Below are 24,190 nucleotides of genomic sequence, written 5' to 3'. Positions count from 1 at the left end.
GACAAGTATCCACATGAGCTGCGCAATGACATCTGCAGCACCACTCTGCAATGTCAAATGGCTACTTAGTTGCTTCTCTTGACATGGCAGAAAAAAGGACATGGTAATAGTAGTATGCCAAATGACAATACTACATACAGGAGTAGCAACATAGTATTTTTTCAAACAAGCACTGATATTGTATGTAGCATCACAATGCATGTATCCATGTTTGGAGGCAAGGAGAAAAATGTACATTACTAGACTGCATTCTTCAGTGTCATATGGGCCCAGCAACTGGCATGATGTTATATGGGGCACAATACAATTATTTCCGATTTACATAACTGATAATTTGGACAGCAGCTATGTATTTTAACCTGTTAAGGCCAATGACTGTTCTTTAGTGTTTTAGATCTTTGTGATGTTATCTTTCAGCAAGATAATGCATTTTGCCCATTCTGTCTTGACCTACCTTAATGTGGAGGGTATCCAACTGTTGCACTTTCACCTACTGAAAACATCTGGTCATGGGTTGCCAAAAGACTGGCCTGGCACCACTTGGCACAACAACTGATTAACTCTAACATAGAGTTGAAGCGGCGTGAAATGAAGCTCCTATATCTGTCATTCAAGTTCTACTTTCTATTCAACCCAATTAGAGCCACAACTGCTGTCAGAGGTGGCCGCTCTGTACACTAAATTATGCACACTGTGCATATCCAAATTACCTACAGTTTAATCATGTATTCTTCCTACTGTACTGTATACACACAATAAGTAAAATTTTGTCATTTTCTATCCTTCTTGGCATTGCAATTTTAATGGCAAACAGTGTCTTTTTATCATAACATACTGCAGAAGTTTGCTCTAATATATACTGACCCAGTACCTTATCAATAAATTTAATTTGCTGGTAATGGACAATATGAAAGCTGTTGTGGAAGAAGACTCCCCAAGAGAAAATAAAATTCACTTGTGTCAAGAGACATGCTAACTTCATATACAGTGAAATAGTTGACAACCTAGCAAAAATTGCCATTTAAAAGGGCACACTTAAAAAGTTAAACTATCGCCATCAGACCTTAAGATTACTTTAGTTAGAAGGCCAAGACACTGTTCAAGTATGAAAATGCAGTAAAGGGAAATATTAATAGACAAATATAACTGAACATTTCTTTGAAGACCTAGTACCACACAGTTAAACTGAATAAAAATTTGTAAGTTCCATAACCCACATGCAATTTAATCACATATAACTTTCCTGCCAACTCTACCGAACACACATGTGAAATAACATATTCTGTGAATGTGAATGAAGAAAGGAAGGAAGGAAGTAAGGAAGTATGGAAAGAAAGAAGATCAAAGTTTCACAACCTCACAACAGTTCGGTCATTAGAGATGAAGAATGTGCTTGGGTTACAAAAGGATAGGGAAGGCAACTGGCCATTTTCAAAGAAAGTATCCTGGCATTTGCCTGGAGTGATTTAGGGAAATCACAGCAAACCTAAATCTGGATGGCCAGACAGGCTATCATTCTCTCAAATGCAAGTCCAGTGTTCTAACCAGTGTGCCACCTCACTCGGCGAACACAACTAACAACATAATACAAATCACATTCTACACTTTCTGGCCTCCATCAAAATGGTGTATTCATTAAAAAAATTAAATACAGGAAGTCCTAGGTTAAACACATTATAACTTAAAATGTAATAACTTAAGAAGTAACAGGGATATTTATTGATGGTATGTTTCTACAAGTACATTGTGGGAATCATACTGTGATTCCAAATAACTACTCTAATCTATCTAAATTTGGCATGGGAATGAACAGGACAGAACAGCCCAGGACATACACGATGCACGACTACTGAATATGCATCACAGATAACATTCTTATTCAATGAAAGAAGAGAAAACAATAAGATTATAATTACCAGATATGTCTGACCATCCACACTCTGTACTAACAATAAAGAAACAGAAAGACAGCACCATGTAGAAAATGAACACTGGCACACTGATATGCCAACTGAAATTCTGCAAACTCTGATTCCACAACTAGTGTTGTTAAACAATGTCTAATGCTAAGAAACACATTACTGACTAATAATAATCTGGATCACTTGTGTAGGATAACAGTTCCTAACAATGTCTGGTAATAACAGATGCCATTTGATAATGCTACTGATGTAGATAATTTAACCTTCAATTTAAGACAATCTTGGGCAGAACCCTCCTGATGTGGTTGCCCCAACTACTCTACAAGTGTTGACACGCAATAGCACTGTTCGGTGGATGGTGTTCACTGTAACAGCTCAATGATTACACTATGTCTACATATACACAAATTCATAATGTCATCACTAACAAATTGAGTTTAGTGAGGAGTAAGATTTAATACAGCCAGTTCATGCATGTGGTGGTGTTTTGCCACTTTGCCAATTAATAAAAGAATTAACACATATTTTATACCATTTCAACAGTTTAGCAGTCTCCATTAAGAGGATACTCCATGCATGCAAATCATCTAGTCCCTAACAGGCCTCAACAACTGTTTGCAATTACTTCGTGACTTTTCTTTGGCTATTGCCAGCTCTCCAAAGCCAAAGCAGTGTGCCACAATGCTGTTACACATTTCAAAACCATCTCTCCTTCTACATCATCTTCTTGCTTGAACATAACTAAACACTCAGCTGACCATTAAATATCCGATGGTGTTTCCTAATGAACTTTAATTTATAGTCACTTGCAAAACACATGTGGCCACATCTGTCACATGCATTACTCTGTGTTTCTGTGGAAGTGCAGTCAAGAACAATGTTTCCTGCCGAGTGGATTCTCTGGGAAAATCCAGGCTTGCCAAAGAGGTGTGCATGAGACACTACTATTGTTCATTGCTACACGCCATCTGTGATGCTATGTGCACCAGCTTGACACATCATCTGCTGTGATACTAACTTGTCTGCTACAGCAGATGGGTGGGAGAAGTGAAAATGACCTTGTGCATTGCCACACAGTCCCCTCCCCCGCCCCTCCCTGCCACTTCTCCATCTGAAAAAGCGGACGGTAAGCTGACAGAAGCAGTGGGTGCACCCAGTGTTGATCGTCACTCTGTGGCAGGCAACGGCTCAGTGGTAGGGGGAGAGGCTGGTGGCAACAGCGAATGTGGGCGGCATTCTATGAGGCGAACTCTGGGAGATGACCTGGCAAGCTACGGAAGGGGGCAACTGCCCATCACACCACCAATCAAGGAGGGAGGCATCTAAGCGTCGCAGCCAGCCAGCAGGGCTGGGTGGGCTGAAGAATGTGCAGCAACATACTAGTGCCCAAGAAGCTCGTACAAGGAGGATGATGCGCCATGCATCCCACAATGTAGTGGGCACCTTCATGTACCAGTACTGCAGGTCCTCACTGTTGTAACCTGTTGCTGGAAGTGTGGGTCATGCATTACTGCATGGGTGTGGCTGACATTGTGGTGTCAGTGGCCCACTCCTTGGTGTCAGGCACATAGGACTGGTGACTAACTGCTCAGGTAAGACACCAGTGTGCAGATCTAGTGTCAGGAGCATGGTGGCAGCAGGCATCATGGGCAGCCCAGCCAAGGTAGGTAGTGCTGAGAGTAGCAGCACAGCCACATGGCAGGTGTCATGAATGGCTCTGTCAAGGTAGATGGTGGTGGGAGTGGCATGGCAGCATGGTGCTGCAGCAGGCACCGTGGGCAGCTCTACCGAGGTAGGCATTGGTGAAAGTGGCAGCATGGCCCCTAAACTGGGGTCCAGGTGTCATCTATTGGGTCAGTGGTAGTGGCTGGGGTTTTGCTTGCAGCATCCAGTGGCAGCTTGATCTTGACATTATGTGGCATGCATGAGCTGGGAAGGTCAAGAATCTATGCTGGCTTTAGATGGTCAATGGAGACCATAGTGATGTTATCATGGAGGTGTACAGAAAAAGACTTCTTTCCTCTCTTGAGCACCTGGTGCAGATCAGAGTACTGTGGGCACAGCAGCAGCTGGTTGGTGCCAACTCAAAGCATAACACGCACAAACACTTGGAGGTCCTTGTGTGCAAAGGACTCGCACTTGCTAGAGGTTGTGCTGGGTGAAGGTTTGCCATACAGTTGTGGAGCTCTGGAACAAAGGCTGGAAGACAGGTGGTGACCACACAGGCTGGTGCTCGATGAAGTTTCCTGGAATGGCGAGTGGTTGCCCGTAGATGGCTTCAACAGTGGACATAACCAAAAGGGCTTTCTGGGCCACACACCAACCTAGGAGAATTAGTGGCAGGGTGCTACACCTGGTTGTGAGATGGCTTGTGAAGGCAGCTTTTAGTGTCCTGTGAAATCTTTCCACCATGCTTTTAGCAGTGGGGTGGTAACTGGTATGAGCATGCTGCACATTGCAGCGAGTGTTTTAAATAGCCCTGACATGAACTGTCATCTACAGTCTGTGTTATGTGGCATGGGCACCCAAAGGTGAAACTCCAAAGTCCATGGGAGCTGCAGCCACCCCATCCGCCTTGATGTATGGCAGTGGTACAGCCTTCAGCTACTGGGTGAACCGGTCAGTGACAGTAAGTATGTAGCTGTGGTTGTCTGATGACTGGAGGGGTCCAACAAGGTCAATATGTACATAGGAAAAACGGTGGTTGACTGGGAGGGGGAGGGGGGGGTAGAAGCGATGGGAGTGGGGATGTGGTGACCTACTTTGGAACGCTTGCAAGGGAGACCAGAGTGCACCCAGATGGTGCAGTCCTATTGTTCACTGAGCCATATGGAATGTTCTTCTACAAAGGACATGGATGCTCATACACTGGGGTGAGGGGCGAGGTGGCGCAGTGGTTAGCACACTGGACTCGCATTCGGGAGGACGACGGTTCAATCCCGTCTCCGGCCATCCTGATTTAGGTTTTCCGTGATTTCCCTAAATCGTTTCAGGCAAATGCCGGGATGGTTCCTTTGAAAGGGCACGGCCGATTTTCTTCCCACTCCTTCCCTAACCCGAGCTTGCGCTCCGTCTCTAATGACCTCGTTGTCGACGGGACGTTAAACACTAACCACCACTGGGGTGAGACAGGCTGTGAAGATGCTCAAAAGCCGATCATCAGAAGTCGGGAGATAGGTAGGGAGGGGCTTATGCATTCTAAAGGGCTATCTGGGCGGTTGGAACCTGGATGGAAGTCACACCAAATATACAACACTGCACCAGGAACTCTATTTGTTTGAAGATTGAGGCCAGTGTTGGGGTAGCTGCACAGCCTATTGTAATTCAGAAACGGCTGCCTCGGCAGCTGCCAGGGCAGAGTGGTTGAGGAGGGGTGTAATGTCGTGGGAGCAACTAAAACAGTGGTGATAATGTTATCAGCCCCTACCATGTGTTGTATCTTGGTAATAAATTGTGGAGCGTATTCCTTCTGGCAGAACTACTGAGGAGAAATGTGGCTGCTGTCTTTTTGGCAGAAATCTGTGGTGATGGAGTGCAGGGGTCAGTCAAAACCATAAAAAAGCATCCTTCAGAGGAGGGGCAGAAATAGCTTATTGCCTCATACATGGCAAGGAGCTCATGATTCTATGTGTAGTGTCCTGCGGTGAGCAGGAAAGAACTAACAGTCAATTTGAACACACTTTATTATAATTAAATAAAAACACCTTCATGGCATACACTAAGTTTTAAATGCAAGAATTACAAGAAAACTGCACTACTCTTGTAGTGGCAAACCAGATAAGGAAACAAGACAGTGGAAGAAAATACTGACCAAAATCTACTCTACAAAATACAGTGTGCTACTACAATGCTACGGCAAGTGTATACTATGCTAGGGCCGGCATATTTGTAGAAAAAATCTACATAAATGAATTCTAAATTCAACACATTAATCTGTCAAAATAGCAAATTTGCTGGCCAGAGGTGTTCCTAGCAGTAGGTAAATACTGCCGTTCTGACTGTCCCGGTGTGCTTATACAGCTGGGTCAGCGGAGTGCTACATGATTCGTTTGAGTTCTGATTGGTGGAACACAGTCACATGTTTATTTTGAAAGCCAGTTATTGTTTATATTCACTGGAAATGTTTCTCTCCGCACTCCTGCAAAGCAGTCGGCAACCCCTCTTGCATGTTGGTTGTGCAGGTCTTCTAAATAAGGGGCTGCTACGACAGTATGCAGCCCAATGCTGATGCAGCTCAGACAGGCTCACAGAAAAAATGCCAGCAGATGCCATGAATCTTTGACATATTGCTGAAGAACAGTGCCATCCATAATGATTGTGAAGGGCTGAATGGATGGGGGTGTTCCAGGACAGTGTTGGAGAGGTCCTATTTTGTTGACTTGAAGTTGTCTGTCATTTTCACTGGCCAGGGTACGGTTCTCTTGCTTTTGGTGTGGTTCCCCTGGTAGGCAGTAGCAAGTGATGGTTGTATGCCAGCTGCATTTCCCAGGTCACATCAGTAAAAATTTGCTGCTCTGAGTAATCTTTGAAGTTCTTTAAATGTTTTGGGGTGTTGGAATTCGGCAGTGGCATGGATTTTCTCACACAGTTGGCAGGAGATGTTCTATGCCCCAGGAAATAAATCTTTGGAACATGAAAAATGCGCTTTTCAAGTTTAATAATCACTCCCACCCCTTGAAAAAACCTGGAGGTGGCAGCAGTGTTCTGCTAGGTTGCCCATGGAGATGAGGACATTATCCAAGTACATAAAGCAACCAGAGGTGTCACACAGTATTTTCTTGAGCAAACACTGCAAGGTCTGGGCAGTGTTGCAGAGTCCAAAAGGCATAAAACACTTTTGAATAGACCAAAAGGCATGATTACCACTGTCTTTTCCATGTACTCTGGGGCAGCTGGAATTTGTGTGAATGTTTTAGCCCAGTCTGATTCGCTGAACACAGTAACAGCTGACAGGTTGTCACTGTAGTTGCACAATAGTGAAACTGCATATAACAGTCAGGAACTGTCCTGCCATTGAGCGCATGAAAGTTGCCACATGGACGCAAAGTCCCATCCTTTTTGGGAATGAGGTGCAAGGCAGAGGCCCATGGGTTCTTTGAGGGGTGTAACACCCTGATGGCAATGGCAACCTCGCTTTTGGTCTGTGTGACCCATTGCTTAACCAGTGGGAGGGACAGGGGCAGCAGAGAAGTGGGGTGCCCGGAGCCATCATAATGTAGTGCAGAGTATCATGGCATACCTCTCGGAAGGGGGTAGGGGTGGGAAGCGCTGGAAGGGCAGGTGAGAAGGGGAAGCTGCTTAATGGCAAAATGGGGAGTGATGCAGTGATCACAGGCAATGGAGTGGTGGGCAGTACCATCAATGACATAGCAGTTTGCCAGGTTGAGGAGAAGGCCATGAAAGTGGTGAAATCGGTAAAGAGGATGGGGTCCATAACATTGGCCATGATAAAGGCACATGCAAAATGACGGCCAAGATTGAAGTCAAAGGTATGGGTGTGGGAACAGTAGATAGAGATGGAGCCATTTGCAGGAGTGAGGAGAAAGAGGCAGGGGTCCAGAGGGAGATAGTAGCCAGCAAGGATATATGGAGAGGCTGGAGCCGGTACAAGCAGGTAAGCTATTAGATGGGGAGGAGTTGCCAAAATTGTGCACATAGAGTTTCACTGCCAAACACAAGGTGCCCGGCAGTTGGCAGTGCCATCACAGAAGCACTCAAGGTACCAGCACAAGTCACTTGTACACTTGTACACATTTCACTATGGTTGCTACTAATTGGTCAAGGGGGTAGGTGTTTCCACAAGCAGAAGTGCTGTTGGTTGTGTGTCAGGTTGGGAGATGTGCGGTGCGCCCATCACGCCAGGTGGGGGTGTGGAAGTCATGGGTGTCACTGTGCTGTGTTAGACATGGTAGGGGGGTGGGTGAGTCACACCCACCAGGTCAGTGATGAGTTTGCTCTTTTCTGCAATCATGTGGGTGTGCTAGGAGTGGTGGGGGTTGGCAGAATTGGCATGGGTTCTGAATGGAGATGGCTTTGCAAAGCAGGGTTGCCAGTACTGTGTCACAGTGACTAAAGTGCGGGTGTCAAGTGATTTGGACACACTATCAGCAATGAAGGCTGCAGCATTGATGTTAATGTAATCATGTCCAGCCAGTGACATATGGAGTACAGCAGGTAGACTGGTACATGGGTGAGCCAATTCATGAGTAACAGATTATTCAAAATTCTTGTTGGTTGTTCATTGCATGAAGGTTTTAAAGAAGCAGCAAGAGCCGCATATTCTCTGATGAAAATATTACGCATGTGCACTGCACCTCTGCTGAGGACAGCCATCCTATCAGTTGGTCTTTGAGTGCACTGAATTTGCCCAACTCAGGCGGGTGGTGATGGTGTCGCACACTTCTGCAGCAACTGAAGGCTGCAAACTATGCATACTGACTTCAAAGCATGTGCAAGCCAGCCACCGGTTCTATTATCTACGTAGGGATGGGGGAAATGGGGTCGGCTGGGGCCAAGCTTAAAGGGAGATGTCAGACAGTGTCAAAGTTGCCCTCAATTTAGTCCACGATGCTACGCCCCTAGGGTGCTGGCTGGATGGAGTACAGACTTAAGCTATGTATGCGGTGGAGTGAGGTGGCAGTAGCTGGAAGGGGTAAGAGGTGATGTCAGTAGTCAGTTGTCAATCTGTGCAGTTGAGATGGATTCACCATTATGGAAACTGTAGTGTGGGTCCTAAGAATTACTCTGAACTATCTAAATGTGGCATGGAAATGGACAGGAGGGAACAGCCCAGGACATACACAATGCATGACTTCTGAATATGTATCACAAATAACAATTTTATTCAATGAAAGAAGAGAAAACAATATGCAGATTACAGTTATCAATTAGGTGTGAGCATAAACACTCTGCAGTAGACAATAAAGAAACAAAAAGATGGTGCAGTGCAGTTTTAAATTTTGCAATTTATGATCCCACAACTAGTGCGGTTAAACTAAGTCTAATGCTGAAAACCACATAAATTGCTATTAATAATCTGGGCCATTGGTGTGGGATAACAGTTGCTAAAAATGTCTAATAATAACAGATGACTTTTGCGTTTATGATAGCCTTGGACAGAACCCTCCCTTTGTGGTTACCCCAACTACTCTACAAATGTTCACATCGAGTAGCACTGTTCAGTGGATGGTGTTCACAATAATGGTTCAACGATAACACTGTGTGTGTGTGTCTGTGTGTGTGTGTGTGTGTTTGTGCGTGTACATACACAAATTCATAACATGGAGACTATCAAGTTGAGTTTAGCAAGGGGTAAAACTTAGGCTAGTCTGGTTGGTTTGCGTGCATGTTGCTGTTTCATATCTTTACCAAATGATAAAAGAATTGGCACATATTTCACACCATTGCAGCAGTTTAGCAGAATACATCAATCAGATACTCCACATATGCAAATCATCTAGTTCCTGGCGGGCCTCAACAACTCTTTGCAATTACTCAGTGTCTTTTCTTTGTCTACCATCAGCTCGCCAAAGGCAATGCAGTGTGCTGCATTGCTGCTACACATTTCAAAACCAACTCTCTTCTTGCTTGAACCTAACTAAACACTCGAAAAGCTCTTAAATATTGGATGATGTTTCCTATTGAACGATACAAGCAAAACACATGTGGACACATCTGTCATGTGCATTGCTAGGGGCCTCTGTGGAAAGTGCAGTCAAGAAGAATGTTGCCTGCTGCATACCTTCCCTGGGAAAACCCAGGTTTGGCAAAGAGGTGTGTGCATGAGACATAACTAATGTTCATTGCTACACACAGTCTGCAATGCTGTGTGTGCCAGCTGACACATCATCTGCTGTGTGCTACAGCAGACAGGTAGCGCACACAAAAATGAATTTGTGTATTGCCACAATGGTAACTCAAAATGTTTCTTTACATGCCTAATATACCTCAGTATCCACACTATTATTGGAAAGACAGACATATAGTCTGTATTCCACTTCTCTCCAAGTGTTTTGTAGCCTTGCAGGCACAACATTTGCAATAGCTGCACAAATGTGACGGTGCAGATTTTGTAGATCACGAACTGATGTCTGGTACACTTGATGGTTGATTAACCCCCACATAAAAGAATCAAGTGGCATAATGTCTGGGTTTCGAGGAGACCAAGTAATTGATGGACTACCCCTCCCAACCAGCGATCTGGGAGCTCATCATCCAAGAACTCCCACACAATTTAACGAAGACCGAGCTCACACTGATAATGACATTTTACCAGTGTAACAGACCTTAGCTCTGTGAGAGAAAGCACACAGAACACATTCTGCTGTGGAGTCCAACAAAACAGCTATAAGGATGTGGTATCAGCTGCTACAAGCAAATACAGAAATCATTTTGAGTTATCATACGTGTAGAAACAAACCACCAATAAATATCTCAAATAAGTCTCAAGTTGTTATATTTTATATTATTGTATGTTTAACATCAATTAAGTCTTAAGTTGTTTATTTTATATTATTGTATGTCTAATATAGATACCCTATAAATGTGATCTTGTTCTGTAATGCCCTAGAAAGCCCCTAAATGTCTAAGAAGTGGTAGTATGGCCTACAAACCAAATATGGAAGAGCAGCCCTCATGAAACAGTGTTGTACCTAATTACGGAAATAGCGTACATGATTTTCAAGCATGGACAAGCAATGAAAACTGTTAGATTGTGCCAGTAACCCCCTATCCTGCGTTCTTTAGAGAACTGCACCCCCACGTATCAAGCAACTCATGAGAAAAAGTTTTGAAAAGGTTTCAAATTATATGCAAAGTTCATTGGAAGTCACTGAATGCTCTCTCTCTCAGTTACCAGATTAATATATCGTGGGTAGTTTGTGCACCATGAGTTACACTGTCGCAAGACATATACACAGTTTAAGTTCCATACTTGCCTTTTTGCATTAAACCTCTAGCATAAGATTACACCTCCTAATGACTAGATTATGACAGCATTTTAAATTCAGTCAGTAATTATATGAATACTGAAAATCAAATTTCTGTTGTCCCTGGAAGCTGTTAGAGAGATAACCTGCAACTGGGATGAGTGACAAGATGAGTGTTTTAGCTGTATAATAACATTCATAGATTGTGCCAAGTACCCTGTAGTAGACTCCCAGTATTCACCATGTTCCCAAATTTATTTTGACAAACACAGGGCAAGTAATATCATCATGCAATGACCAAGGAGGACAATAACCTGTACAGACTCCCTGTTCATAGGAAGTATTACTTGCTTGTGTGGATGAGATGTCTTCAGTCAACATTTGGTAAGTTGCATGGGAAATGGGTATGGTGTGGAAAATAATAACAGAACAGCAGTTATGTCACTACCAAACACCAAAATTCTAAACTTCAATTCTTGCTAACATAAGACTTATTATGTTGAGCCAGTGGGGACCATGGTGCTAATGTATCCCTGATCTCCACCTTTTTGCATCTGTACATTCATCAAATAAAGTCTGTTTCATCACAGATAGAAAGACAATGCTCATTAGTTGCTATAGTCATATACAACAGATATGAAGAGCCATGAACACAGCTTTTCTGTGAACTAGGGGCCACATGATCATGAACACTAGCATTACACATTCTTAGAAAGGTGGACAGGAACACAAGGTTGAGATTTACAGTCAGCTCATTAACTTGATCTAATCCCATCTCATTTCTTCATGAGGAGCCATGAAAAAAGTAGTATACAACATACTTGTCAAGACTCAAAAGGTCTCCTGTTAAGAATTTTTACAGTCTGTTATAAATTATAATTTTATTTGTCTGTAGGCCATTTTGTTCAATAGTATTGGACTCATCGTGTTTGCATGTACTTTAAAAATTACTCAATAAAAATTTTAAAATTTACACAATTACAAATTTAAAATTTATACAATTACATAAATTTATCAATAAAATTAGTGGTTGTCTTAATACATGTACCTAAAAACATTGATATACAAGCAGAGAAGCTGCAAGAGTGTGCACCTGTCAAAATATTGGTGGCTGTCAAAGACATCAACCGACTGCATTCCTGTAAGGTATTTGAACAATTATGCAAATGACAGTATAGCAGTCAACATAACTAAGACAGGCAATGACACACTAATCAACAAAACCAAGAGAGCCAATTTTAAATCAGTCAACAGAAATAAAAGCAGAAATGAATGAAAAACTGCCTCAAATGAACAAAACATCACTAGAATTACAATCTCTGCTACTTGGAAGGATGAACAAGCTAGAGAGGAGAAAGGATTTAAACTTGTAGAATAGCTTGAAGATCATCTCAAATTGGTAGAATAATGGTTGGTAAACAATGTTGAACATTTAAATACAATTTGTTATATTAATTAGTTCAGTACAAGATGTTTCAGCAAGTGAAGAACAAATAACATAAACGGAAGGCAGTTTAGAACATGTACAATGAAAAGGATGTAGAAAAATTTATAATATCATGAAGGAAATGGATCTACATTTATAGGAGTTAGAAGCTACAGTGATATTCTCAGGTAGTTGAGAAACAGCTCAGAATGAAAATTTGATAGGTTTAAACATACTGTGATGTCATTTCAGTATCCAGGATATTCCGTATATGTGTGAATGTTTGTTTTGTATTACATTATTTATTTGGGGTACGCCTTTGGTGGTGTGCACCTGATTGGAGTTCAATGACAAGCACCCTTGTATCAGAGCAATTGCAACATGGAGCTACTTCATCACACGGATTGCTCAGGAGAGGGAGGAAGGAGTGGAGATGTGAGGGGCAGGGGATGGGGCAGTTTGGAATTCTGCAAGACAAAAATGACCAGCAAAGATGCAAGCTAATAATGGATAACATTGCTTTTGAAAAAAACTTTGGACAATTTGAATCAGTATGAATTTCAGATGCACTTGATACAGATCTATATAAACCATCTTGTAACAAAAGTGAATAGTCATTAGAAAATAGCTTTCAAGACATATAAATAGAAGATTAAGTATTAAGTAACATGTAAAAAAGGAAAGCCATATCAAGATTTTCATGGATTTAACACCCTTAATCCTCTGGCTAAAAGGTCTTGCATATTTTTTAAATGCTCTGGATGTTTTGGGATGAAAGGCTTAAATTTACTAAATTTCTTATCACATAAAGTAAACTGGGAAACTAAAATGTGTTTATAATCTAATGATACACATTGATCCTCTTCACTCATAGATATGCTGTGTAAAGCTATGTAAAACCTTTTTTCTTTACAGTTATAATTCCATAACAGGGCAAAACTCCTTACCAAGAAGTAAAGTATGTGATTAACTTTCAAAAAGTAAAAGGAGGGATGAACTGGGTTTCACATCCTATTAACAGTGATGCCAGAAATATAAGCTCTGATAGGACCAGATGAGGATAGAAATAATGACATAATTATTCAGGGGGGGAGGGGGGGGGGGGGGAACATTTCGGTCCCAGAACAATTTCTTAACAAAAACAGTGAAAAGGATGGTATTATACAACTTCACAAAGTGTGCATTGTGGGATCCAAAGACTTTTGTGACGGCCTTCGTAGCGCAACACTTCGCTGTAGAAACGGCCTACGAAGTCACCACCACACTTTTAATAGCGGGCCGACCGGTCCGCTGGAACAGTGAACAGAAAGATGAAAACCCAAACACTCGGATTAATGAAAGTCGGTACTTATCTTTATTAACGACGATACAGAACACAGTGGTGAACATGGTCTACAGAAATCTGTCTAGTTCGAGTCGGAGCGGCTAGGTCAGCGTCGGCTGACGACAAACAACAACTCTGCTGCGATGAACACACAACTGACTAGCAAGTACACAATTCGGTGGCGAGTATACAACTGAGCGGCGAATCCAGAACTGTCCTAGCGCTCGCGACTCCAGCACTTAAGAAGCCAGAAGCCAGCGGTGGCGCGCGCAGACTTGCGGCGATTTCCTGTATCGCTGGCGCTGCTTATGCGGACGGCGTCCGGACTTTGATGCTGCCAACCTTTTTGGCAGCAGGCTCGGTTGGCATTACTGGCTAGGATATAACAAAGACCTGTCAGGTGCATTTTCTCTGGTGTTTCAGCAGGTGTTTGCAGTTTCGTTTTTGCATTGTGTAGTTGGAGTCAGCCCAAATAAATACTGCCCATCACATCTTTCATACAAAGCGTTGCTTTGTTTTCCATTACAAACAAAATTATTTTTATAGCAGATATTTACACTCATTAGCCAAAATATTAGGCCATTGCCCACTGCAATTTTGGATGCTACCTGGTGGCATTGTGGCAGGTGACACATAACAGAAGTATGTAAGTGGAGTGGACATGAACGGGGACCACCATACCAAAAATATGGCCCGCAAGTGGGGAAATCCATTGAGATAAGCAACTTTGACAAATGGCAGATTATTATTATGCTGAGCCTGTGAATGAATATCTCAAAAGCACTGAAACTGGTCAAATTTTCAAGCACTACTGTAATGAGCATCTATGGAAAGAGATAGAAGGATAGTGAAACTACCACTAGGTGCTAAATAGTTGGGTGTCCATGACTCTTCACAAAATGTGGCATTTGGAGGCTTGTCCACTCTGTAAAGTAAGATAAATGGTGATCTGTGGCACCTTTGCCGAAAGAGCATAATACTGGTGCACACACAAGTGTTTTGGAGCACAATGTTCATTGTACATTGTTGAACACGGAGCTCTGCAGCAGACCACCCCTACGTGTTCACATGTTGACCCAACTTCATCAGTTACGATTGCAGTGGGCACGGGACCATCAGGATTCCACCGTTGATCAATAGAAATGTGTCGACTCTTCAGGTGAATCACATTTTTGCTACAATAGCTTGATAGTTGTCTCCACAAATATTGTTATTGAGGTCAAAAGTAGCTCAAAACATGCAGAATGCCATGGGGGAGCAAATATTATGCTACAGGAGACATTCTCCTGCACTTGCATGGGAACTGCCTAGATTCCTTCATACTTGAAGTCTTTCCCAATGGTGATGTCACCTTTCAGCAGTTTAATTGTCCATGTCTCAGGGCCAGAATACTGTCTATTATCACCCAATCCCCTTAAACAGTTCCTTCCATGCTGTCACTGTCTGTCTATCCCTTTCAGGATATACCTTCTCTCTTTGTACCGTATACATTCCATCATCCACACCGATGGCAAGAGCTGATTTTCATCTCCTTGGTGAGCTCCCACCCCCCTATTTGTTGGCTGGGGACTTCAATGCCCACCATCTGCTTTGGGGATCTCCGCAAGGCTCTTTATTGATTGACCTCTTCCACCAAGCGGATCTTGTTTGTCTCAACTCTGTGGAACCTACATTTTTGTCTGCATCCACGTCACATTTCTCTCGTTTGGACCATTTAGTCGGTACTGTTCAGCTAGCTCGGCACTTTGAATGGTTCGCTCTTGCTGAAACACACTCAAGTGACCATTTTCCATGTGTCCTTCAATTACAGCCACAACTGCCATCTATGCGCCCAAGACACTGGAAATTTTCCCAAGCTGATTGGACACTTTTCTCCTCTCTAGCAACATTCGATAACGTGTCACTTTCCTAGGATTGACGATCAGACCACTCATGTTACAGAAGCTACTCTTACAGCTGCAGAATCTTCAATCCCTCGTACCTCCCTTTTGCCCCCCCCCCCCCCCCCCCCCAGTTCCTTGGTGGAACGAGGCATGCCGTGATGCAATACATGAGCGGAGATGTGCTCTTTGCATTTTCCGCCACCAGCCTACGTTGGCCAACTGTATCTGCAATAAGCAGTTACGTGCCTGATGCCGTCGCATCATCTGCAATAGCAAGAAGGCAAGCTGGGACTTCTTTACCAGCCCCTTTAACACCTTCACTCCCTCATCAGTAGTTTGGAGTCGAAATTGACAGTTATCCGGCACGTCTAGTTTCTCCCTGATCTTTGGGCTCACTGTCACACATGATGTCTTAGTGGACCCAGTCACAATTTCTAACTCATTGGGTTGACACTTTTCGACTCTTCAAATTACCCGCTTACCTTTCTCCTGAAGAAACAAGCAGTGGAAGTGCGACCTCTTGCTTTCTCCTCATAGAATAGCGAAAGCTATAATACTGTTTTCTCTGTGCGGGAACCCCAACACACACTCTCTTCCTCTTGCTCTTCTGCTCCAGGACCGAGTGGCATCCATGTCGAAATGTTGCTGCATTTATCATACCATAGTCTGCATTACCTCCTTCGCCTTTATAATCGAAATTTGACCGACTGCCTTTCTCAGAAGCTGGCGGGAAGCTATCGTCATTCCTGTTCCGAAACCTGGAAAGGACAAACATCTCCCCTCTAGCTATCGCACCATATCTCTCACGAGTAATGTATGTAAAGTTTTGGAGCGTATGGTGAATTGCCGTTTAGCCTGGTGGCTGGAGTCGCAAAACCTTTTAACACCTGCCCAATGCAGTTTCCGAAATCATCGTTCTACAGCTGACCATCTTGTTGCTTTCTCCACTTATATCATGAACAATTTTCTCAGCAAACGCCAAACGGTAGTAATATTTTTTGATTTGGAGAGAGCATACGATACCTGTTGGAGGACAGGCATCCTCCGCACACTGTTCTCTGGGGGCTTTCAAGGTCGGTTGCCCATTTTTATTCATGAATTTGTGACAGAGCACACATTTAAGGTGCAGGTGAACACTACTCTCTACCGTACTATCTCCCAAGAAAACTGGGTGCCCAGGGCTCTGTGCTGAGTGTTGTGCTGTTTGCCGTTGCCATAAATCCTATTATGGATTGTCTCCTTCCCGATGTCACGGGCTCCCTCTTTGTTGATGATTTTGCGATCTCCTACAGCTCTAAATGGACCAGTCTTCTTGAATGTCTTCAAGAATGTCCCTATTCCCTCCACACATGGAGCATCAAAACTGGTTTCCAATTTTCTCTCAGTAAGACTGTCTGTGTAAATTTTTGACGCCGTACAGAGTTTCCCCTAGGCCCTGTCGACCATCCAGTCACGGATGGCACTAAATTCTTGGGACTTATGTTTGACAGAAAACTGTGCTGGTCTTCCCACACTTCATATCTTTCGGCTTGCAGTCTGTGATCCCTCAACACCCTCTGTGTTCTGAGTGGTACCTCCTGGAGAGCAGACTGAGTGGTCCACCTCCGCCTATATCGCACCTTAGTGTGCTCGAAATTGGACTATGGAAGCACAGCTTACTCCTCTGTATGGCCGTCTATTCTTCGACGTCTCGACTCTGTCCACCACCGTGGATTGCGTTTAGCATCTGGAGCTTTTTACACCAGCCCTGTGGAGAGCCTTTATGCTGAGACTGCTGAACCTCCACTGTCCAATCGGTGAGCTGTCCTTCTGAGTCTTTATGCTAATCATCTGTCTTCCATGCCTGCTCATCCGGCCCATGCCCTTTTTTTCGATGCCTCCTTGGATTTAGGGTATGCAGGCTGCCCTTCCTCTCAACTACCACAGGGAGTCCACTTCCGTCAACTGCTACGTTCTTTTTCCTTCCACTTTTTTAAAACTTTCTTGACAACTGGGAGTACGGCACCACGTTGGCTTTCCACCCGGAACTGCCTGATCTGTGACCTTTGTCAGCTTCCCAAGGATAGTACCCCCCCCCCTCCCCCGGCTAGTTTATCATCAGGCATTTGCTGCTCTACATGCACAAATGGAGCATGCCACATTTATTTACACTGATGGCTGAAAAACAACATTTGGTGTTGGGAGTGCCTATATTGTTGGTGACTCCCCTTTGTTCAGTTTTTACTGTGGAGCTTTACGCTGTTCTCCAGGCTATCCAATACATCTGTCACCATAACCGGCTACAGTATATTATATGCTCGGTTCGCTCAGCTCTCTCCTCGGCCTCCAAGCTCTTTATTCTGTCCACCCTCTGGTCCACTGGATTCAGGGCTGCCTCCACTTGCTCCAGTTGGGGAGCGTCTCTGTAGCATTCCTCTGGATCCCAGAGCACATCGGTATCCGCAGAAACGAGGCAGCCGATGTAGCGGCCAAGGCTGCAGTCTCTCTTCTTCGGCCCGCTGTTCACATGGTTCCCTTAGTCAATCAGCAGAGCGTTTTATGTCATCGTGTTGCTTTTTTATGGCACGCACGTTGGTCTACACTTCCCAATAATAAATTGAGGGACGTGAAACCCCTTCCTTGTGCTTGGACCCCTTCCTCCCGACCTCGTTGTCAGGAGGAGGTAATTTTAAATAGACTCTGGATAGGGCACTGTCTTTTAGCCATTAACATCTTTTAAGTGGTGATCCTCCCCCGTCTTGTCCCCACTGCTCTCAACTGTGGACGGTGAGACACCTTTTACTTCAGTGCCCCTATTTTAATCCACTACCCACTTGCCTACAACTGTCGCCTGATATATCTTTCCTTTTAGTAGACAACACACGCTCAGTAAATCGCGTCCTCGAGTTTATCAGTGTCAGTGATATGACGTCGGTCATTTGAAGCTCTTTTTTGGGGAAAACACTCTGTCCCCCTTTCAATGGTAGTTTTTTAACATTTCCTGCTATTTTTAGTTTTCCTCCTTTTTTAGTTTTGATCCCATTGCTGCTGATTTTCCATTTGGTTTTTTACCCTTCCCTAAGCCACAGAATTGGCGCTTATGACTGTAGCAGTTTTGCACCCTAAAACTATAACAAAAAATAGTGGTTTGAGGAGTATTACAGAACACTAACATAGATATTTCAGCTACCAATGTAATTCCTATGGAACCCATCTGGGTTGCTGTGCCATCTCCGCATACGCAAATCAGAGGCTTGTTATCTACACAATTTTGGCTCATCAGTGTACATGCCCATTTGATAGAGCGATTCCATATCAGCCTAGTGTGACAGTTGTTTTATTTATATGTGTTAATTGGGACAGTAAAATACAAAGAATAAACCACACCCCAGCAGTGATTCAGTACTGCTCGGTGTTTGGTGGCAGCAGTGAGCATGGGCTAGTCCACTGCTGTCCCTTCTGCAGTACTGGTTATTCTTTTGAGTTTTACTGATCCTATTAATAGATATCAATAAAATAAATATCACACTAGACTAATCTGGAACCAATATATCAAATGGGCAGGTATAATTCTGATTTAAAAATCATGTTGTTTGTAACTGGAAACAAACCTACACTTTTCATCAACAGACATTGCTTGAGAGACTTGATGAGGACTATTTGTTTGGGCTCACTTCACCTACACAATGCAAAAACGAGATTGCAAATATCTGCTGAAACACCAGAGAAAATCCGCCTGATGACTCTTAGGAGAGACACCCTGTATATGAAATACTTTCTCACACGGTCATCTCATTCCATGACCATATCTAGAGATCATAAACAATTAAATATAAAATCTCATCACAGTATTTGGACCAGACAATTCTGAGTATCATCACTTCATATTAAGTACTTATTTCTCTCTCATCCTGCCTTTACATGTGTCTCTCGACCTAAAGGTCTGGGTGGGTTAGTTTCACTATTAATTCCTCTTCAGTCTCAAGCTTCCTCTTTTGGGAGACAAAGGAACCTCTAATGCACGCATTCACTCGAGCAAGCACACCACGTGCACACATGGGCGCTTGTCTCCAGCCACTCTGGATAGAATGCAATGGTGTCGTATTGAATGCAAGCAGCAATCAGAAGTGGAGCGTGTAAGAGGGAGGGATAGCAGGATAGAGGTGGGGCAGTAGGAGTCAGCACTGCCTGGCAGAGCATGCATGGATTAGAGTGCAGAATGGCAAGGCTGCCAAGTGCTGCATCGTGAGGCTGTGGGGAAGGGAGGGTTGGAAGCGGGGAGCAGAAAATGAAAGGAGAGGAGAAGCACCAGCGGCTGCATTGGCAGAGAGGTTTGCACACTGAGGGTCAGGGGACGTGAACTAGGAGGAGATGTAGAACAGAGGGGTGGAAACTATTATCTTACCCTATCATAGGCTGGGCTGCCTGTGATAGTAGCCACATCATCCACCAGCTCTGCTGTAATCATTGCACAGCTTTTTATATTGATATGGCTACCAACCAGCTGTCCACCAGGATGAATGTCCACTGCCAAACTGTGGCCAAGTGCAAATTGGACCAACCTGTGGCACAACATGCAGCTTAACACAACACATTTGATTTCAACGGCCGGTTTACAACCATTAGATCCTTCCCTCCACCACCAGCTTCTCTGAAATGCACAAATAGGGGTAATTCTTACAACACATTCTCTGTTCCTGAAATTATTCCAGCCTCAACCTGTGGTAGTCTACAGTTCCCACACCATCCATCCAATAATTTATGTCCCCTGTCCTACACCTTGTACCAGTTATGCCCCTGACCTTCAGTGTGCACTGCTTTCTGCCAATGCATGCACCGGTCCTTTTCTCCTTCTCCGTCCCTCTCCTTTTCCACTACCCACTTCTCACCCTGCCGCCCCCACACAGTCTGTGCTTGGCAACCTTGCCCTGCAACAGTCTAGGTCCTGCATGCTAACTCCTCCCCCATCCCTCTCCCAACCCCTGTCATGCTATCCCTCCCCCTTCCCCCATGCCACTCATCTGTTGCTTGCATTTTACACAACACCACTGCACTTTATACAGAGCGGCCAGAGATAAACGGCCATGTGTGCATGAGACATGCTTGCTTAAAAGAATGTGTGCATGTTTTGTTTTCTGAAGAAGGCTCTGGCCAAAAGCGTAACAGTCTTTTCATTGTGCCCATCTGCAACTCAACATGTCATCTTTATGAACATCTAATATTATACACTTACAATTGACTTTGTTGTTAACATGCAACTAGGAAAAAATTTGTTGTGTGGATCTTATTTACTTTGCTTGTAGTTCATAGCCTATTTCAAGCCTTTAGAAGTTTCATGTTTGTGTTGTTGTTGGAGGACACAGACGAAAGTGAAACCAGATGGTGTTGCATAGTCTACTCTTCCTTAAAGTGGCAGTGAAGATCATGTCCTCCAGCATTTCAGTGTAACATAGTCTAAAGTGTCTTACACCAACACATCATACAATGAGGTGACGAAAGTTATGAGGCAGTGATAGGCACATATACAGATGGCAGTAGTATTGCTTACACAAGGTATTAAAGGGCATTGCTTTTGAGCAACCATCATTTGTACTCAAGTGATTCATTTGCAAAGGTTTCTGACAAGATTATTACCTCTCCCTATGGACACTGCAGTGGCCGATGCCTTCATTTAATGACAGAGTGGCACCTTATGCGTAGAGTTGTCAGTGCTAACAGACAAAAAACACGGGGTGAAATGAAGTAACAGCAGAAATGAAAGTGGGACATATGACAAATGAACCCGTAAGACAGTGCAGCAAAGTTTGAAGTTAATGGGCTATAAGAGGAGATAGCTGATGCAAGTGCCTTTGCTAACAGCACACCACACCTGCAATGCCTCTCCTGGACTCATGACCATATTGAATGGTCCCGGAACAATTGGTAACTCATCTCACCTGGCCAGGTCAGATGAGTTCATATTTCAGTTGTTAAGAGCTGACTGTAGGGGTTGAGCATGGTGCAGATCTCACAAAGCCATGGACCCAAGCTATCAACACTGTGCAAGCTAGTGGTACTCCATAATGGTGTGAGCTGTGTTTAGATGGACTGAACTGGGTCCTCTGGTCCAACTGAAATGATAATTGACTGGACATGGTTATGTTTGGCTATTTGGAGACTATTTGCAGCCATCCATGGACATCATCACAGATGGTAATGCACCATGTCACTGGGCCACAATTGTTTGCAAGTAGTCTGAAGAATATTCTGGACAATTCGAATGAATGACCTGGCCACCTGGATCACCCAACATAAATACCATCAAACATTTAAGGGGCATAATCAAGAGGTCAGTTCATGCACAAAATCCTACCCCAGCAACATTTTTGCAACTGTGGACAGCTACAGTGGCAGCATGGCTCAATATTTCTACACAGGACTTCCTACAACTTGCTGAGTGCATGCCACGTTTACTTGCTGCACTAAGGTAGGCAAAAGAAGGACCAACATGATATTAGGAGGTATCTTAAACTATGCTGTAGAAATATGGGGTGCAACAACTCAAGCCAACCTAAGTACATTATTAATACTACAGAAAAAAGTTATCAGAATTATTTGTGGTGCCAAACCTCGAGAATCATGTCGGAATCTGTTCCCAAAATTAGGTGTGCTTACTGTTATAGGTGTATACATATTGAAAGTTATATTGCTTGTGAAAACAATAAATCTGAATTTCAACTGTGACCTGCACCAGTATGATACAAGGCAAAAGTTCAGATATCATGTAAATAGCCACAGAACAGCTTTATATGAAAAAAATGCACTTCATGCTGGGCTGAAGCTAGCCAATGCCCCACCAAAAAGTCTCACAACCCTTCCTACTAACAAATTAAAAGATCAGCTAAAAAGAATTCTAATTGAAAACCCTTTTTATTCCCTAGACGAGTATTATATCTGTATAAAAATTCCTTCATAAGTATGTCAAGCTCATAGTTTTAAGTAACCTGCAACTAATATAATGTTGATAAAAACAATATTTGTAATATCGTGATTGTATATACTACCAAATGTAAAATCCATCAAAATGTAAAATTTATTAATACAAACAAATCTTTAGTTTGTAATTTATAAACTGACGTATTTAGAAGAATAATCTGTATGATGTCCTGAAACTGTATTATTTCTAGGGATTGTATTTGATTATTCGATGTTGAATAAATATTATTATTATTATTATTATTATTATTATTATCCCATGACACCTCAGTGTACACTGGGGGGAAATTTTAAATGTCACCAAAAGTACTCTCATGCAGTCTGATAATACACAATCAAATTCCTCCACCTCTCCTCTTAATGCTAGTGAAATTCTGATAGTATAATTTCTTTCACCATAAAGTAGGGCTGAGGTGTTTACACTAGCATACAGTGAAGACACTTGCCATGAGCATGTGTGGTATACAGCTATTTTCATTTTCTTTTTAATGTTAATAAAAGTCTTTGAAATGTCACCAAAAGTACTCTCATGCAATCTGATAATACACAATCAAATTCCTCCACCTCTCCTCTTAATGCTAGTGAAATTCTGGTAGTATAATTTCTTTCACCATAAAGTAGGGCTGAGGTGTTTACACTAGCATACAGTGAAGACACTTGCCATGAGCATGTGTGGTATACAGCAATTTTCATTTTCTTTTTAATGTTAATAAAAGTCTGTGGCAACAAATACTTTGATGTGGAAAATGTGCTCTCACTGTATGTCCCATCATTACCAAGAGAAGCAATTTGAGTGTAGAAGATATCAGTCTGCTCTGCCTGACACTATTGCTCTTTTTCTTGAACATCGTGAGGATGATGAATGTTGCTCATTAGCACCCTTCTCACTAAAACCTTATGTTATAATTATATTTTGGCCTTCATTCTTCATGTAATCTATGCAAGACCCTCAATCAAATATTTTAATTTTATTTATAAATTGGAAATTCACTCACAAAGCTGAGGCAGACCTTATGGCCAGTACTTACCTTCAGGAGGCAAAATTTCAGTTCTGCCGACAGACACATATGAATTAAACAACGGAAAATGCTTTTCACAATTACATGGCTAACCTGGTCATGGTTCACAGTGTACAGTTCCAGTTGCATATTGCCTATCTATAAGCTTCCAGGGACAACAGAAATTTTATTTTCGATATTTCACATAACTATTGACTGTATTTAAAAATTTAAAATGCTTTCATAATCCACTCATTAAGAACTATAATCTTAAGTTCACATTTTAAAACAGTTAGGCACATATTACAGTTAGAAACTGTGTATATGTACTGAGGCCACGTAACACATTTGAGAACAAGAGCACTTAGCAACTCCGAGCAAACTTTTATACATAATCTCAAACCTTTGTAAAACTTTTTCTCACTGACACCCCCCACAATATGATGAAAAGGAAAAAGTTTATTGCTTACTACATTTTCACTGTTCGTGCAGTAAAACTTCAACATAGGGCATGATGTTTTAATTTATTACTTATTTGCTAATAACTCAACCTATAACACACTTTTCTGACAGTATCCACATATAACATTGAATTTACCTGCAAAATTACATCATTATGTGACATATTGTTCAGAAGATACATCATAAATACTGAGATGCATGAAAAACTAGCTTCCATTTAAAATGGAACGCAAATTTCGCAGATTGTACTCATCCATTTTTTGACAATGAGAACACTTAGACTTCCAGCACACT

At 42.7% G+C, this 24,190-nt stretch overlaps 1 protein-coding gene and 1 non-coding gene across 2 annotated transcripts in view; both read left to right on the top strand.

Annotated features, from left to right (window-relative positions):
- Positions 1-24,190, top strand: part of LOC126260527 (protein ATP6V1FNB-like) — a 45,766-nt gene that overhangs the window by 18,532 nt on the left and 3,044 nt on the right. The window lies entirely within an intron of this gene.
- Positions 4,802-4,874, top strand: Trnaa-cgc (transfer RNA alanine (anticodon CGC)). The gene has a single exon. It is a non-coding gene; the product is annotated as a tRNA-Ala (tRNA).

The sequence above is a fragment of the Schistocerca nitens genome, chromosome 5, assembly GCF_023898315.1.
Source record: "Schistocerca nitens isolate TAMUIC-IGC-003100 chromosome 5, iqSchNite1.1, whole genome shotgun sequence".
In the NCBI taxonomy this organism is placed as follows: Eukaryota; Metazoa; Arthropoda; class Insecta; order Orthoptera; family Acrididae; genus Schistocerca; species Schistocerca nitens.
The sequence above is the reverse complement of the archived record's forward strand: the minus strand, read 5'-3'. Positions and strand labels throughout refer to the sequence as shown.